The sequence below is a fragment of the Callorhinus ursinus genome, unplaced genomic scaffold, assembly GCF_003265705.2.
Source record: "Callorhinus ursinus isolate GAN/ISIS: 27379988/994484 unplaced genomic scaffold, GSC_fseal_2.0 scaffold17, whole genome shotgun sequence".
NCBI classification, from domain to species: Eukaryota; Metazoa; Chordata; class Mammalia; order Carnivora; family Otariidae; genus Callorhinus; species Callorhinus ursinus.
The window spans coordinates 22,184,334-22,204,081 of NW_027397079.1; the positions used below are offsets into that span (position 1 = coordinate 22,184,334).

The 19,748-nt window shown below is 33.2% G+C and overlaps 1 non-coding gene across 1 annotated transcript; it reads right to left on the bottom strand.

Annotated features, from left to right (window-relative positions):
- Positions 1–18,462: 18,462 nt before the first annotated feature.
- LOC112834870 (U6 spliceosomal RNA) lies at positions 18,463–18,566 on the bottom strand. The gene has a single exon (XR_003211049.1). It is a non-coding gene; the product is annotated as a U6 spliceosomal RNA (small nuclear RNA).
- Between the last annotated feature and the right edge of the window lie 1,182 nt (positions 18,567–19,748).

Below are 19,748 nucleotides of genomic sequence, written 5' to 3' on the forward strand. Positions count from 1 at the left end.
AATGAGAAAAATCTCAATTAAAAAATCTAACTTTACACTTAAGGGTAATTGGAAAAGAATAACAAATGAAGCCAAAATTAGTAGAAAGTAGGAAATAACAAAGATCAGAGTGGAAATAAATGAAAGATCAGGAACAAAGTAATGATGCCCGTTATCACCATTTTTATTCAGTATAGTATTAAAAATCCTAGTCAGAGCAATTAGGTAAGAAAAAGAAATAAAAGGCATCAAAATTTGAAAGGAAGGAGTGAAACTGTCACTATTTGTGGATGACATGATTTGATATATAAAAAAGCCCTAAAGACTCTACTAAAAAACTCTGAGAACTAATAATCAAATTCAGTAAAGTTGCAGGATACAAAATCAATGCACAAAATCAGTTGCATTTTTATATACTGAAAGTGAACTGTCTGAAAACAAACATCTTTTTACAATTACATTAAAAAAGAAAAATAAAGTAGGAAAAATTTAACCAAGGTTGTAAAAGACCTACACACAAAACTATCAGACATTGATAAAAGAAACTGAGGGAAACACAAATAAATGGAAGGATATTTTGTGCTCACAGATTGAAAGAATTAATATTGTTAAAATGTCCATACTACCTAAAGTAATCTGTAGATTCAGTGCAACCCTTATCAAAATCCTAATGATATTTTTCACAGAACTAGAACAATCAATCTTAAAATTTATATTGTATGGAACCACAAAAGACCCTGTTGTGGAGGCATCACTCTTTCTCATTTCAAACTATATTACAAAACTATAGTAAACAAAACAGTATGATATTGACATAAAAACAAGACGTATAGATTGATAGAACAGAATAGAGACCCCAGAAATAAACCCGTGTATATGTGGCTAATTGATTTTTTAATATGCAATAAATAAACAATGGTGAAAGGATAATCTTCAACAAATACTATTGGGAAAATTGTACAGCCGCATGCAAAAGTGGACCACTATTTTATACCATAGACAGGAATTAACTCTATGGATTAAAGACTTGAATATAAGACCTAAAACCATAAAACTCCTAGAAAACATAGGAGGTAAGATGCTTGACATCATTTTTGTCAATGGTTTTGTAGATCTGATGCCTGAAGCAAAGGAAACAAAAGCAAACATAAACAAGTGGGATTATATCAAACTAAAAACTTCTGCATAGCAAAAGACACCATGAACAAAATGAAAAGGCAACCTAGTGAATACGAGAAAATATTTGCAAATCAAATATCCAAAAAGGGCTTAATATCTAAGATATATAAAGAACTCATTCAACTCAATAGCAAAAACCAAAAAACAAAAGGATTTGAATAGACATTTTTCCAAAGAAGACATAAAGATGGTCAACAGATACATGAAAAGATACTTAACATCAATAATCATCAGGGAAATGCAAGTCAAAACCATAATGAAATATTATCTCACACTTTTAAGGATACCTATTATTTAAAAACAAAAACAAAACAGTAACAAAAAAGCAAACAAAAACACCCTAAAGATAACAAGTGTTTGTAAAGATGTGGAGAAAAGGGAACCCTTGTGCTCTGTCGGGGGAATTGTATGCATCCAGTTGCATCCATTGTGGAAAACAATATAGAAATACTTCAAAAATATAAAAATAGAATTATCATATGAGTCAGCAGTTCACTTCTGGATATTTATGCAAAGAAAATGAGAACACTACTTCCAAAAGATATATGCACCCCTATGTTTATTGCAGCATTATTTACAATAGTCAGTAAATGGAAACAACCTGTGTCCATCAATGAATGATTAGATAAAGAAGATGTAGTTGTGTGTGTGTGTGGGGGGGGTGATATGTGTGTGTGTGAGTGTGTGTGTGTGTGTGTGTGTGTATAAAATGGCATACAACTCAGCCATAAAAAGAGTGAAATCTTGCCATTTGCAACAACATGGATGAACCTTGAGGGTATTATACTAAGTGAAGTAAGTCAGACAGAGAAAGACAAATATCATATGATTTTATTTATATGTGAAAGTTTTATATATAAAACAAAACAGAATAGAACTCATATATACAGAAAACTACAGTGGTGGTTGCTAGAGGGCAGATGGTGGTTGAGTATGCAAAATGGGTGAGGGTGTGTTAAAGGTACAAATGTCTAGTTATAAAATAAATCATGGGAATATAATGTACAATGACTATAGTCAATAATACTGTAGTGCATATTTGAAAGTTGCCAAGAGAGTAAATCTTAAAATTTCTTAACATGAGAAAAAAATTTACAATTTTTATGGTGATGAATGTTAAGTGGACTTATTGTGATAAGCATTTCAGTTTATATATAAATACCAAATCATTACCTGAAACTAATATAATGTTGTATATCAATAATAACTCAATTAAAAGAAAATAGCATTCAGGCTTTAAAAGAAGAAGAAGAAAAATCTGGGTAAGCAATAAAATCTTGTCTAATAAAATCCTTGGTAGGAAAAAAAAAAGGAAGAAATGAATGTGTAGGGTTAAAGAGAGCTAATTTAAACAAAAAGGAGTTTCTGGTAAAAGTGGTTTTTGCACTGCTATCAGAAAGATAAGAATTTTGGTGATATACTTAATATGTGGCACAAAGTGCTGTCATTTTGATGAGTTATTACTATAATGTATCATCAAAGCCCCATCACTTTCATATAGTGCAATAATGTTTTTTGAACAAAAGAAGTTTGAACATTCATTAAACTAATACTATCCTATGCTAAGTACCACCAAAAAAATGGTTAAACTAAATACTCATAAAGACTATCTAATTTTTACTTGGAAAACATATTAAAATATAAAAAAAATAATTTCAGTAATTTTGTTAAGCATTACCAAAGCTAAATTTCTGAAATCTTCAGGGAATTAGGATAACTACTCATTTTCTTGTAAGATTTTGTGTTTCAATCCAATTTTCTTAATTAAAAAACAAAAAAATTACATTGAAATCATGTAATATTTGACAATTTTAAAAATGTGTATTCTATTTTTGCCTTCATTTAGAAAGTTGAACTTTTTTCTTCTGAAAACAAAAGAATTTGACATCGTAATCTTTGTTTTCAGGTAACTATGAAAAAGAATGTAATCATGTCATATTCAATGAATGATTTTGTGGCTATGTTTCATTTATCATCGTAACTGAAGTAGTATATGAATATGCATAATCTTGCTTCCTTTACTAAGCTTTTACATTTCACAAGTAGATGAGAAATGCTGTATTTAGATGGTTGGCTGGATTCCCAGTCATGTTTTTTTTCTTTTTGTTTTTCTGAAATTCAAGGGCATTATAGATTGATTTATTTTTTTCGACATATGCTCTGCCTTTTATAGTTAATTTAGAATGTGTCATTTCTAATGTCTTTAGTGAGTAATACAATCATGGAGTAGTAATCCCAATTCTTTTGCTTTGACTTTCCTAATCTAGAAAATTCTTCATATATTACTATATCAGTAAAATTGTTTTTTTTGTTATTAGGAGCAAAGATAAATTATATATTGAATTCCTTTTTGCTATGCAATAACTGGTTTACTTGAGTTTACTATAATCCGATACAGCAGTGTTTCTTTTTTTTCCTTTTTGAGCAAATGTAAGTCACACAGATGGTAGATATTGGGTCAGTATCCAAACTTAGGTAGTGACTTTAGAGCCCTCAAGATCTTAACCTCTAACTACTACTAAAGAATAAGATGATAATAATCATCTATTCTGTTCCTTCAATGACATTAAAAAATACTGACTGCATACTATTTTTCAAACATTGCTCCTAGAGATTCAGGTGCAGAGTAAATGTTATAGATAAGGAAGGTTCTTTCTCTTAGTTTGCTATTCTAGTAGAAAAAGACAACACGTGGCCAAATAAATAACATGCTTTGAGAAAGTGCTAAGTGCATCAAAGAACATAAAATAGTGTCCTGGGATAGAGGTTGACTGAGGGGGTATTGTGTTTGATAGGAATAACCAGGGAAGATTTTTCTGGAAAGGAAACATTTATTCATAGATCTGAAAGTTGAGAAGGAGCCAGCCATATAAAGATTCTGGGCCAGGCAGGGTAGACAATTAAGTTTAAAGGCTTTCTTATGGAAACGAGATTGGTGTTTTAGAAGAATACTAAGACTTATTATTATCATTCTTATTATTATTATGGTTGGGCTACTATTATTTCAGGTAAGAGATTTAGCATTACTAGAAGTTTAAACAACCACTGATATTATAATATTAAAAAATCATAAAAACAAACAATATATAATAAATATCAAAAACTACTGTACCATGAAATAAAGATAGTTCCTTCGAGATTATTATAAATATATAAATTCCTCAAACAGTGACAGTGAATTAGATTTGAAAATCTTTTCAAGGGAGACAGAAGGAGAGTCTCTATTGAGAACCCATCTAAAATCCTACCTGATTTTTAGAGTGGATTCTGAGAAGCACCAAGACTTAGAAGTTTTGTGGGGAGGGAGATTTTATGGATTTTATTAGTACCCATGGGTTAACATTCATTTCTTGTTGTGCTTAAGAGATGAGAAATTTAAATACCTTAAACGGGGAAACACTTAGATAAGTTTTATAAGCACTGCATTATAGTTAAGAAAGACAATTTGTATATACAGCTTAGGTAAGAGTGGTTCCTTCAAGATGCTCCCCAACACACAGGATGATGTAACTTTAACGTCACACCTGAGCACATCCATACATATCAGGACCCTCAGATTTGACTTCATTAACCCCTCTTGTCCTTGCCCTACTGCTTTCAAAAAATAATATAACTTTATTTCATCCATTCCCTCATTTCCCAAAACAATATTTCCCCTTTCCGTCATCCTTGATTTTTCCTCTTTTCTATTACTAACAAATAAAAGAGCCCTAAATTTCCTATTTTTATCTTCATTTCTTAGTAATATAAATTAAAAAAATACTGCAAGAATAATCCAAAAAAATCAAACAAAAAAAGGTACCACATAGCACTTTTAACGTAATTTGGAAAATCTCTGTTACTCCTATACAAAAGTATTCATTCATCAAATTCCTGATTCTGTTTGTATTTGAACCTTTGAAGTTCCCAAACTTATGTGATTAATTTATACAAATAATTATATTCCTTAATTTAAATTAATAGAGTGATCAAAGTGACATTTGAATGTTCTTTTTTTTTTTAAATTTGAATGTTCTTAATTTGTTTAGTTTAACTCTCAAAATCTTTGTTTTGGGGAAGCAAATTAGCTTTGTCATCTTTCCATCCTGTTGTATATATATTCAGCTTCTCCAACTACTGCAGTGTTTTTCAAGGAGTAGCTAAGGCCCCCAGATATGTTTTAAGTACTAGACTAAAAGAATATAAATGTTCATTAGCTATATTTTATGAAAGAAAGAAAGAGCTTTTCTAATGAGATCTTAAAATATAGTATGACTCTTTTATCGAGTTATCTTTAACATGGCAAGATTTTAAATTTAAAAATTACAGATAAAGATAACCAATATATATACAGTTCTATTATGTACCCGGAAACATTTGCATGGATAAGATATATGCTATAAATGACCAATTAATTATTTCATTTTAGAGAGGCAACTCCTCATTAAAAAGCTACCAAAAATGAAGAAGAAAGAAATATGTACTGTTTTTGATCAAGAAGTGTTTGGTGGAAATCTGGATAGATTGCATCTTATAGAGGTAATGAAAGGGTAACAAAGCAATGAAAAACTTAATGATTATTAATCATTACTTTTATATTCATGACATATCAGTTATGTTGCCAGGAAATCTAGGATGTAGAATTAGATACCTTTCTTTATATTAACTATATGACAAGGTTGGTTATAATGATCTGTTGTTCTATTATTAACATTTTTGCCTTGCTACTCTTTCTATCTCTGTACATATAAATTCTTTCAAGTCACCAGAGCATATAATGCATAAAAGGAAAGTCAGTCAAAAATTCAGTTTCCAATTGGCACTCAGTTTTTATAAGTGCATCCCAAAAATTCATTTTATTTGTATTATACAAGTCCATCCACATCACTTTATTTCTAGTTTCTATTCTTTGTAGTTATGATTATTTTTAAATTTGAAAATATTTGGGGCCACTTTGTGATTTCTTTAGGTGAGATGAGTTACACAAGAGCAGTCTGGGAAAAAAACCTGGGTCTGCCTTCAGTCTATGAGGAAAAGACTTAAAGAACATTTATATAAGCAATATGAACAAAGTGCTAGAGCTGCTAAAAATCTTAGAATGTTTAATATATATATGTATGTATGTATACACACATAATTTATTGTGTATATATCATACATATTATATACCATGTATTATGTAAATAATATATATTATGGCTATGTTTAGAGTTATATTTATATATGCATTCCAAATGAACAAAGGTAAAAAGTCATAGTTCAGGCATAAGATCTCAGGTGGAAAATTATATTTAGTTCTGTTCTGGATACTGTCCTTGAAGGATGTTGGTAAATTAGTATATATCCAGATTAGGAACACTAGAAAAGAAAGGAAACACTGTGATTGTGGGCTTTTAATATGTTTCAGGCATTATTCTAGATGCTTTTATATACATCACCTTATCTAAGCTTTATTAAAAAGCTGCAGTGGTAAGACACTATTGCTTCAAAAAAACTAAAATGACTTAATTTGATTAAAATCACATAACCCCATTTTACTAATTTCTACCAAGTACTTCAACAACTGATTCAGATATATTCTGGCAACTTTCATGGTTGCTGTTGGATATATTTCGCCACCAGAATGAGTCAGCAAATTATCAGACCAAACTGATGGCCCTACTCAGTTTGCTAAACCTATTTGACACATTTGAAGAATGGAATATTTAGGGTTTTGGCCCTCATGTTTTTAGGGCTCTCATTATAACTAGGATTCCAAATGTGTTAATGGTGGAGTCATCTCCAAGTTGTGATCCAAATCTAATATTTGGAATTCTGGAGAACTGAGAAAAACATAAACTGACACAGTAGAGTCTAGAACTGATAACCTGGGTAGGAATAGACCCTGGAATATTTACACTGGCTGAAGAAGGAAAGTAGGTGGGAAGCACCTAGGATTCCCCTCCCCACCCTGGGTCTAATTTTCAATTGCTTTCCTGACCCAGAATTTATTCCCATCACCCTAACCAAATGTGGCCATGTGAATTCTACTTTCTGAGAAGATTTCTCTGTCTTATTTCCCCTTACTTCTCTGTTGGTTCATTTGTTTGCTTTTGGTAATTTTATTTTAAATTTCTGAGGGCTGTTACTTGTTCTCTAGTTGTTGCTATAGATTATAACTTTCTACAGCTTGTCTTTTCTTTATAGCTGCATAGGCTTAAAGAATAATTTTTTTTCTCTGAATATATTAGTTTAAATTTAATAGCTGTTTAATTTTCCCTTTTTTTCTGCATTGATTCTATTTCCTTGTAGCTTGCTTCAGTATTTGTTAATTTCATGCCTTTGTTTTATAAGAAAGACATTATTAAAATATTGGGTGATTTTTTTTATTATCTCTTTATATATAAAAAAAGAGGTACTACATTGATTTGTGATTTTGGACAGAATTTAGGAAATAGTCATTCTCCTTGTAGTGTGAGTGATGGGTAACCAGTGATATTCATTGTAAAGGATTTTTTAGACTTTCAAAAATTTATATTAGTGATTATGATTTTAATATATTTTGGTCAAGGTTAAAACTCATTATATGGGTGACATCTCAAGTTTAACTGTGAATGTTTCTCTTTATTTAGGATCCTTCATTTTTTTCAGGATCTTAACATGGCTTTATTATTTCAATTTGTAAAATTTTACACACATCTAAATAAGCAGTTGCTTGGTACATGCTTTATATTGGACAAGTCATTACTTTTTAGTCTCCTCTTGGATACATTGGAACAGTGTGAATGTTTTTAAATATCTATTTTTCCATTTGGGGCACCAGAACATTAATTCTAATACTCAGAAATGGGCCATTTGGATCCTATAGGAGTTCTGTAAATTACAGAATTAATAAAAAATAACTAGAAAACACTTTGAGAGTGATTTAAACTGATAAAGAATGGATCTGTGTCTTGACTACTATTGAGAAATTGGATAAAAATATAGAACTTCTTTTAGCCAATATATACTTGTGTGTATGTGATATACTATATTTTGCATTTGTGACATTCATGGACAATCAATGAGTTTAATTCCTCAGTGATCCAATGGGTATGTAAGACACTTTGAATTCCTTTTTACTAAGTAACTGGAGAAAAACATTAGGATAATGGTTTTTATTTGGAAATTTTTATTGAGTTACTTTTATATGCTAGATATTATTCTGGAGGATGAAAATTCATTTGTGAAAATGATAAACTCTAGTCTTATACTCTTGGAGCTTACATTTTATGGAGAAAGACAAGCAATAAGCATATAAACAAATAATTGCATAATAACATTTCAGGTAGTGATATTTTTATGAAGAAAACCTATCTTTGTTCTGGCTTGGTCTACATTTAGCTTTCCATGTTTGTCAGATTTTCCTGATCATAGGCTACAATTCTTGATTCTTATTTTCTACAGCAGTGATTGCTTTTTCTATTATTGTTTACTGAGTTTGTCATTTTTGTCTACAATTCACTTGTATTAACTCTTGATCATATTAAGGATGCTTTATATCCCTATTATAGTGAATAAAATAATAATTGTTTTGTGCATAACCTATGGGGTTGCTTTTTGATGCATCTTATCTGTCATTTTTGCTTTAATATTAAAGATTTATTTCAACATTTTTTGCATTTTGCTTCTAAGAATCAACATTTTACATTCTTTGTACATTGAGAGGCTCTAAAACTACTTTGACCAAGAATTTCACCTTTGACTGCCATATCAGATGAATATTTCTTGTCATTGGATATAAACCTGGACACTGTAATGCTTTCTGTGTAATAACAGACTCCTCCCCATTTTGCCTGCATTAGTGAGTGCTTTTTAGTAAATTTCATATGTACTGTTTGTATGAACCACATACAAGACCAGTACAAAAACACTAATATTTTAGGATCCATAGTTATTTTATCCAGTTAACAGATAATCAGATTCTTCTGCTTTTTCTCTCACTTAAGAAGAAATATATGTTACCTATACATAGACAGCATACACATATATTTGATATAGTAGCAAATGATTTGGACAGTACAAATTCATATCCAGACCTTCCTGATTCCTGATCTTCAATTCTCCACTTACCCTTCTTATTAGCACTGTCATCAGTTTATATGTTTGTAAATAGATTTATTCCTTTTCTATATGAATGATCGCACTGCTGACACTGCTCCGTACCATGTTAAGATAGTCTACACTAAAGTTCATTAGGAAATTAACCCTGGAATATCAGTGGTTTAACTAAATAAACTTATTTCCTGATTGCAGTTTATCCCCAATCTGTTGTTGACAGATAGGAAGTGGAGAGCCCCAGGGCTCTGCTCTATCCATTTGCTCATTCACCTGGGCTGACAGTCTCTGTCTTTCTGTTTGGTAAGAAATGGAACATAGTCTCTGTCCTCCACTGCAGAGCAAAAGAGTAGAAGAGGAAATCATTCATGAATGATTAGGGGCCTCAATTAAGTGACTCAGAAGCAATTAAGGTGACCTCTGTCTCTTATGCTCATAGCCCTTGACCATACCTAGTCAGATGGTCTTGAAACAGCTAGAGAACTGGGCAGTATGGGCCTCCTGAAAAAAAAAATGTGGCCTTCACATGCCCAGAAAATAAGATATATTGGACACTAACCTACCACTTGCATCTCAATCTTTTTGGTTTAAATATATAGAAATATATATGCTTCATATATATGTGTGTGTATGTATATATATACACATGTGTATATATACACACATATGTGTATATGTATATATCTATGTCCTGGAGCTCATTCTGTATTAGTAAATATATCTCTGATTTTAAAGGCTAAGTAATGTCTCATTGTATAAAAATACCAAATTTTACTTATCTAGTCCTGTACTAGGTTTTTTCCAGTCTTTTGCTAGTATAAAAATGCTGTAGTGAGGTTGGGTGGAGCAAGATGGCGGAGCAGTAGGAGACCTGGATTTCGTCTGGTCTCAGGAATTTAGCTGGATAGGGATCAAACCATTCTGAACACCTACGAACTTAACAGGAGATTGAAGAAAAGAATAGCAACAACTCTCTGAACAGAAAAGCGACCACTTTCTGGAGGGGTTTTCTGATTTGTTTAGAGTCTATTTTCTGGGGATGCTGTTTCCCTCTTAGCATTTTGTTCTCTCATTCATCTGTTCTCCTCTGGACAAAATGACAAGACGGAAAAAATCACCTCAACAAAAAGAACAAGAGGTAGTACCCTCTGCCAGGGACCTACTCAATATGGACATTAGTACGATGTTGGACCTAGAGTTCAGAATCATGATTTTAAAGATACTAGCTGAGCTTGAAAAAAGCATGGAAGTTATTAGAGAAACCCTTTCTGGAGAAATAAAAGAACTAAAATCAACCAAGTTGAAATCAAAAAGGCTATTAATGAGGTCCAATCAAAAATGGGGCACTAACTGCTAGGATAAATGAGGCAGAAGAGAGAATCAGCAATATAGTAGACCACATGATGGAAAATAAAGAAGCTGAGAAAAAGAGAGATAAACAACTACCGGATCACGAGGGCAGAATTCGAGAGATAAGCGATACGATAAGACAAAACAACATTAGAATAATTGGGATCCCAGAAGAAGAAGAAAGAGGGGCAGAAGGTATATTGGAGCAAATAATAGCAGAGAACTTCCCTAATGTGGAGAAGGAAACAGGCATCAAAATCCAGGAGGCACAGAGAACCCCTCTCAAAATCAATAAAAATAAGTCAACACCCCAACATCTAATAGTAAAACTTAGAGTATCAGAGACAAAGAGAAAATCCTGAAAGCAGCTCAGGAGAAGAGATATGGAACCTATAATGGTAGAAACATTAGATTGGCATCTGACCTATCCACAGAGAGCTGGCAGGCCAGAAAAGACTGGCATGATATTTTCAGAGCACGAAATGAGAAAAATATGCAGCCAAGAATACTATATCCAGCTAGGTTCTCATTGAAAATAAGGAGAGATCAAAAGCTTCCAGGACAAAAAAAACTAAAGGAATTTGCAAACACGAAACCAGCCCTCCAAAAAATATTGAAAGGGATCCTCTAAGCAAAGAGAGAGCCTAAAAGCAGCATAGACCAGAAAGGAACACAGACAATATATAGTAACAGTCACCTTACAGGCAATACAATGGCACTAAATTCATATCTTTCGATAGTTACCCTGAATGTAAATGGGCTAAATGCCCTAATCAAAAGACACAGGCTATCAGAATGGATTAAAAAACAAGACCCATCGATATTCTGTCTGCAAGAGACTCATTTTAGACCCAAAGACACCCCTACATTGAAAGTGAAGGGGTGGAAAACCATTTATCATGCTAATGGACACCAAAAGAAAGCTGGGGTGGCAATCCTTATATCAGACAAATTAGATTTTAAAACAAAGACTGTAATAAGAGATGAGGAAGGACACTATATCCTACTTAAAGGGTCTATCCAACAAGAAGATCTAATAACTGTAAATATCTATGCCCCTAACATGGGAGCAGCCAATTATATAAGGCAATTAATAACAAAAGCAAAGAAACACATTGACAACAATACAATAATGGGGGGGGGACTTTAACACCCCCCTCACTGAAATGGACAGATCATCTAAGCAAAAGATCAACAAGGAAATAAAGACTAAATGACACACTGGACCAAATGGACTTCACAGATATATTCAGAACATTCCATCCCAAAGCAACGGAATACACATTCTTCTCTAGTGCCCATGGAACATTCTCCAGAATAGATCACATCCCTAGGTCACAAATCAGGTCTCAACTGATACCAAAAGATTGGGATCATTCCCTGCATATTTTCAGACCACAATGCTTTGAAACTAGAACTCAATCACAAGAGGAAAGTCGGAAAGAACTCAAATACATGGAGGCTAAAGCGCATCCTACTAAAGAATGAATGGGTCAACCGGGAAATTAAAGAAGAATTAAAAAAATTCATGGAAACCAATGAAAATGAAAACACAACTGTTCAGAATCTTTGGGATACAGCAAATGCAGACCTAGGAGGAAAGTATATAGCAATACAAGCTTTTCTCAAGAAACAAGAAAGGTCTCAAATATACAACCTCACCCTACACCTGAAGGAGCTAGAGAAAAAAGAGCAAATAAAGCCTAAACCCAGCAGGAGAAGAGAAATAATAAAGATCAGAGCAGAAATCAATGAAATAGAAACCAAAAGAACAGTAGAACAAATCAACGAAAGTAGGAGCTGGTTCTTTGAAGGAATTAACAAGATTTATAAACCCCTGGCTAGACTTATCAAAAAGAAAAATGACCCAAATCAACAAAATCATGAAAGAAAGAGGAGAGATCACAACCAACACCAAAGAAATACAAACAATTAGGGGCGCCTGGATGGCTCGGTTCGTTGGGTGTCTGTCTTCGGCTTGGGTCATGGTCCCGAGGTCCTGGCCTGGGATCGAGCCTCCCATTGGGTCCCTGCTTGGTGGGGGGCCTGCTTCTCCGTCTCCCACTCCCCTGCTTGTGTTTTCTCTCTCTGTCAAATAAATAAATAAAATCTTAAAAAAAATACAAAGAATTATAAGAACATATTATGAGCAACTCTATGCCAGCAAATTAGATAATCTGGAAGAAATGGATGCATTCCTAGAGATTTATCAACTACCAAAACTGAACTAGGAAGAGATAGAAAACCTGAACAGACCTATAACCACTAAGGAAATTGAAGCAGTCATCAAAAATCTACCAACAAACAAAAGCCCAGGGCCAGATGGCTTCCCAGGGGTGTTCTACCCAATATTTAAAGAAGAATTAATACCTATTGTTCTGAAACTGTTCCAAAAAGTAGAAATGGAAGGAAAACCTCCAAACTCATTTTATGAGTCCACCATTACCTTGGTCCCCAAACCAAAGACCCTATCAAAAAGGAGAATTACAGACCAATATCCTTGATGAACATGGATGCAAAAATTCTCACCAAAATACTAGCCAATAAGATTCAACAGTACATTAAAAGGATTATTCACCACGACTAAGTGGGATTCATCCCTGGGCTGCAAGGTTGGTTCAACATCTGCAAATCAATCAACGTGATACAATACATTAACAAAAGAAAGAACAAGAATCATATGATCCTCTCAATAGATGCAGCAAAAGCATTTGCCAAAGTACAGCATCCCTTCTTGATCAAAACTCTTCTGAGTGTAGGGATAGAGGGTACATACCTTAATATCATAAAAGCCATCTCTGAAAAACCTGCAGCGAATATCATTCTCAATGGGGAAAAACTGAGAGCTTTCCCCCTAATGTCAGGAACATGGCAGGGATGTCCACTATCACCACTGCTATTCAACATAGTATTAGAAGTCCTAGCCACAGCAATCAGACAACAAAAAGAAATAAAACGCATCTGAATCGGCAAAGAAGTCAAACTCTCTCTTTGCAGATGATATGATACTTTATGTGGAAAACCCAAAAGACTCCACCCCAAAACTGCTAGAACTCATACAGGAATTCAGTAAAGTGGCAGGATATAAAATCAATGCACAGAAATCAGTGTCATTCCTATATACCAACAACAAGACAGAAGAGAGAGAAATGAAGAGTCGATCCCATTTACAATTGCACCCAAAACCGTAAGATACCTAGGAATAAATCTAACCAAAGAGGCAAAGGATCTGTACTCAGAAAACTATAAAATACTCATGAAAGAGATTGAGAAGACACAAAGTAATGGAAAAACGTTCCATGCTCATGGATTGGAAGAACAAACATTGTGAAGATGTCAATGCTACCTAGAGCAATCTACACATTCAATGCAATCCCCGTCAAAATACCATCCACTTTTTTCAAAGAAATGAACAAATAATCCTAAAGTTTGTATGGAACCAGAAAAGACCCCGAATAGCCAGAGGAATGTTGAAAAAGAAAAGCAAAGCTGGCTGCATCAGAATTCTGGACTCCTAGCTCTATTACAAAGCTGTCATCATCAAGACAGTATGGGACTGGCACAAACACAGACACATAGATCAATGGAACAGAATAGAGAGCCCAGAAATGGACCCTCAAATCTATGGTCAACTAATCTTTGACAGAGGAGGAAAGAATGTCTAATGAAAAAAAGTCTCTTCAACAAATGGTGTTGGGAAAATTGGACAGCCACATGCAGAAGAATGAAACTGGACCATTTCCCTACACCACACACAAAAATGGACTGCAAATGGCTGAAAGACCTAAATGTGAGACAGGAGTCCATCAGAATTCTAAAGGAGAACACAGGCAGCAACCTCTTCCACCTCAGCCGCAGCAGCTTCTTCCTAGAAACATCACCAAAGCCAAGGGAAGCAAGGGCAAAAATGAACTATTGGGACTTCATCAAGATAAAAGGCTTTTGCACAGCAAAGGAAACAGTCAACAAAACCAAAAGACAACCGACGGAATGGGAGAAAATATTTGCAAATGACATATCAGATAAAGGGTTAGTAACTAAAATTTATAAAGAACTTATCAAACTCAACACCCAAAGGACAAATGATCCAATCACAAAATGGGCAGAAGACATGAACAGACATTTTTTCCAAAGAAGACATCCAAATGGCCAACAGACACATGAAAAAATGCTCAGCATCGCTCAGCATCAGGGAAATCCAAATCAAAACCTTAATGAGATACCACCTCACACCAGTCAGAATGGCTAAAATTAACAAGTCAGGAAATGACAGATGTTGGCAGGGATGAGGAGAAAGGGGAACCCTCCTCCACTGTTGGTGGGAATGCAAGCTGGTGCAACCACTCTGGAAAACAGTATGGAGGTTCCTCCAAAAGTTGAAAATAGAGCTACCATATGATCCAGCAATTGCACTACTGGGTATTTACCCCAAAGATGCAAATGTAGGGATCTGAAGGGTTACATGTACCCCGATGTTTATAGTAGCAATGTCCACAATAGCCAAACTGTGGAAAGAGCCAAGATGTCCATCGACAGATGAATGGATAAAGAAGTGGTATATATACACAATGGAATAATATGCAGCCATCAAAAGGAATGAAATCTTGCCATTTGCAACGACGTGGATGGAACTGGAGGGTGTTATGCTGAGTGAAATAAATCGATCAGAGAAAGACATGTATCATATGACTTCACTGATATGAGGAATTCTTAATCTCAGGAAACAAACTGATGGTTGCTGGACTGAGAGTGGGAGTGGGGTGGGAGGGATGGGGTGGCTGGGTGATAGACTTTGGGGAGGGTATGTGCTATGGTGAGTGCTGTGAATCGTGCAAGACTGTTGAATCACAGATCTGTACCTCTCAAACAAATAATGCAATATATTTTAAGAAAAAAAAAAGGAGAAGATAGCGGGAGGTAAAGAATGAAGTGGGGGAAATCGGAGGGGGAGAGGAACCATGATAGACGATGGACTCTGAAAAACAAACTGAGGATTTTAGAGGCGAGGGGGGTGGGTTAGCCTGGTGATGGGTATTAAAGAGGGCACGTTCTGCATGGATTACTGGGTGTTATACACAAACAAATGAATCATAGAATACTACATCAAAAACTAATGATGTAATGTATGGTGATTAACATAACAATAAAAATTTTAAAGAAAAAAATGCTGTAGTAAATAGTTTTTGTGAATAAGTACAAGGATGTTACTGGGATATATTTCTGGTAATGGAATTTTTGCAGCAAATTGTATGTGCATATAAAATTTTGAAACATACATGTTTTTAAACCATTGATATTTTGGGGCACCTGGGTGGCTCATTCGGTTAAGTGTGTGCCTTTGGCTCAGGTTATGATCTCAGAGTCCTGAGTTTGAGCCCCAAGTGGGGCTCCCCACTCAATGGAGAGTCTGCTTCTCCTTCTTCCTCTGCACACCACCCCCATGCTCTCTTTCAAATAAATAAAATCTTTTTAAAAAATGGATATTTTCTTTTATATGTATTGTCTGTGTCTTCAGTATATTTGTCTCCTTTTTTGATTTATTGGAACTGATTTACATGTTGTTTTGATTTATGAAAATTCATGTTGAATTATTTGGTGCATAGATATTAATAACTGCTGTATCCTTATACCAAAGTGCCATCCTTTGTCACCTTTCAAAGACCTGCATTTAATTTGTGTTTTATTAAGAATGTGATTCTGTTTTCATTTTATTGGTGGTGTTGTCCTCTTTTTTATGTCTGAATTTTGTAACTACTTTGTTTATTTTGTATACAGCATGGTATTAAATTTTGCTTTGTAATTCAATTTAATTATTTTTTCTTTTAGTAGACAAATTGAGTCAGTTTACAATAATTATCAAATTCAGTCTTTGTTTTACCATATGTTAGTGTTGTTTTCCCCTCTTAAATAGCCTTGCAGTTCATTTCCTTTGTTTCTGCATTTATTTCTTCTTATAATTAGGAAGAATGTGATTTTTTAGTACTTTCTCAGCTATCACTTTTTTTAAAACACGTACACTTTCATGTATTTATTTTCTGCTATGAATTTCCTACTACAACGAGTGGTAAAAGTAGTATAATTCATTTTCTCCTTTCCCTTCTTTACACATTTTGATTAATGATATTTCTTAATTGATTCTTAGTTCTAATAATTGAATTATCAATTATAAATGACATATTTTGGTACCTTAGATATAAAATTAGAGGAAATTCAGAAGCCCTCTACTATCTTACACCCTTTTCTGTTCCACATCCAATTTTTATTAGTTTTATAAATTTCTACCTTGTCAGAGAATATAAAAATATAACTCTTATCAATCCATCCTGTTTGTTTTATTTTATGTAAGTAAATTCATAATCATATATAAATCCTCTTGCCGTATATTATCTTTTATTGTTGTTAGAAATTTATCCCATAGATTCTAAGAAAATTCTACAAAGTGGGACTCTTGGGAACAGCATTCTTAAGTTTTTTCAGGATCTCAACTATCTATTTTTCTATTTATTTTCAATATTTTGTCCAAACTGGAGCACTACAGAGTGAGAGTGGGATGCTACTAATAAGTATACCAGGACAATGGGTATCAACTCAATTGTATCTCAAGCTAATAAGGATGTATAGACATCCCCGATTGTCAGTGTGTAATTTTAATATACACATTACAATATTATCTTTTTCTGTAAAAAGGCACTCTTATTTTCTAATAGTTCTTTTTAAAATTTATTTCAGATATAAGAAAACATCCTGCAAGGTATAAATGGTAAACCTAATAAAACTCTGAGACAAAATAAGTTTTTTTGATTGTATTTTAGAAAAATGTTTAATTCCATTATTTTATCCCCACTCTCCAACTTTAGGACTACAATATATATGCATGTTGGAACTCCATTTTCTTTCCTTCATATTTGTATTTTTCCCCTAAATTTTTAAAATTATTCATATATTTCCATCTTATTGTTCCTAGGTTTATTATTTTTATTCTCTATCTTGTATTTTTTCACACTGTCTCATCTTTCTTACAATGCTTCCAATTTTGCCATCATTTATATCATAATTTTTTTTTTCCTCTCAAACTTCCCTGTACTCTGGTAGCCCATATTCAGTCTCTTATGCGTATCTCTTTTCAGGGCGTATATTTCTGCTTTGTGCTTTCTATATAAATATATAAATAATTATTTCATATGTTCTCCCCCCATTTATGGTCATTTGGATTATTCACAATTTACAGTAACATTTTTGTGATAAATATTCTTCTGGTATTAGTCTTTCACATTGTTTCTTTTTTTATTATTTTGGATAGTATATTTCAAATCATCTCTTTTTAAAGTAATACACATCTTTGAATCCATTGAGCTTTCCCTAGAACCATAATTTGTAGAAGGTTATTGTAGAAATTATGCCAAGTCTTGCTCTAGGCTAATTTTTTTCCCTTGTGACTTAGGAAATTATATATGAGTTTTTCACTTTTTACTTCATTCTGGACAATGGAGATAGATAGCTGTGGTTGTCTCATCCTAACTTTTGTATTTCTGTGAAATTTCTGCATTTCATTCTTATCTTTAATGTATATTTTCACTGGATAGAGAAATCTTTGTTGAGAGATTTCTTTAAAGCATTTTGTAGATGACATTCCATTACCTCTATCTCCTTTTTTTTTAATGAGAACAGTAATTCATTTCATTGTTCTCTTACATGTAATGTGTCTTTTTCTTGTCTCCTTTCAACATTTTTCTCTTTATCTCTGGTTTTTCTCAGTTTGATTGTAATGTATCCAGTGGGGTTTTCATTGTAATTATCTTGGTGGCATTCAAAGTTATTCATAAGTAATTATCCTAATTGGGATAATTATTTAATTTTATTTTTTGAACTACATTTGGAAAATATTCTTTTTTCTTTCTTTTAAATATGGAGTGCTTCATGAATTTGCATGTCCTCCTTGTACAGGGTTCATGCTAATCTTCTCTGTATCATTGCATTTAGAAAATATTCTGTTATGTATCTAATATTCTTTATTCTTTATCCCCTTTACTATTTAGATTCCAATTGCATATGTATTACATCATTTGCATACGAAGGGACAAAGCATATGAATGGATAAAGACATAATATGCAAAATGTTAGTATTGCACAAAATAGCCTTTAAGGTGAAAACCATTAATAGAAAGTAATGAAAATTAGTTCATAATAATTAAAATTTTAATTTACCAAGCACTAATAATAATTTTAAACTTTATGCACCTGAAACCATAGCCTAGGAGTGTATAAATAAAAATTTTCATAAACACAGAGGAGAGAAAAATCTTAAAATCATAATGCAAAATCTTTAATATACGTCATTCAGTATGTGACAGAAAAGACAAGAATACAAGGAAAAACATTATTAAAAAATCCTGTTAATTTCTATTAATACTATTTTATCTTAAAGTCTATTTTTTCTAATAATAGCGTATCTACATCAGCTTCCTTTTGCTTAGTATTTACAAACTGTCTATTCATCCATTTGCTTTCAGTCATTCTCATATTTTGTTTGTCTTGTAAACACAGTTGGACTTTTAAATCAATCTCAAATATTGCTGTTCTAATTAGTGTATTTATTTATTTAATGTCATTAGTCATGTCAGTTGTATATTCACCGATTTAATTTTTGTTTTCTATTCATTCTACCTCTTCTATTTCAACTTTTTCTCTTTTATGTTACTTTTAAGATTTTTTTTTTACTTGTTTATATTTTTTAAAAATCTTGAATGTGGGCACCTGGGTGGTTCAGTTGGTTAAGCGTCTGCCTTCGGCTTAGGTCATGATCACGGAGTCCTGGGATCGAGTCTCACATCGGACTCACTGCCCAGTGGAGAGTCTGCTTCTCCCTCTGCCCTTCACCCTGCTTGTGCTGTCTCTCTCACTTTCTCTCAAATAAATAAGTAAAAATCTTAAAAAAAAAATCTTGAATGTACTCTTTCATTTAGTTGTCATAGTGTAATAGTGAGATATAATAATACCTCTGTACTTGGTCTTTGGTCCCTCATTCCAGACACAGAGCTCCTAAAAGAATTTCCTCAGTGATAGGAGTAGCTGTTGTTAGCATAATAAGAGTCTTTCAGCCATATCTGAGTTTCTGCTAATAAGATGACTCTCAGTGGGCCCCTAGATAGCTTCAAGATGGGGACTGGTTGTCAGAAGAGCCAGCC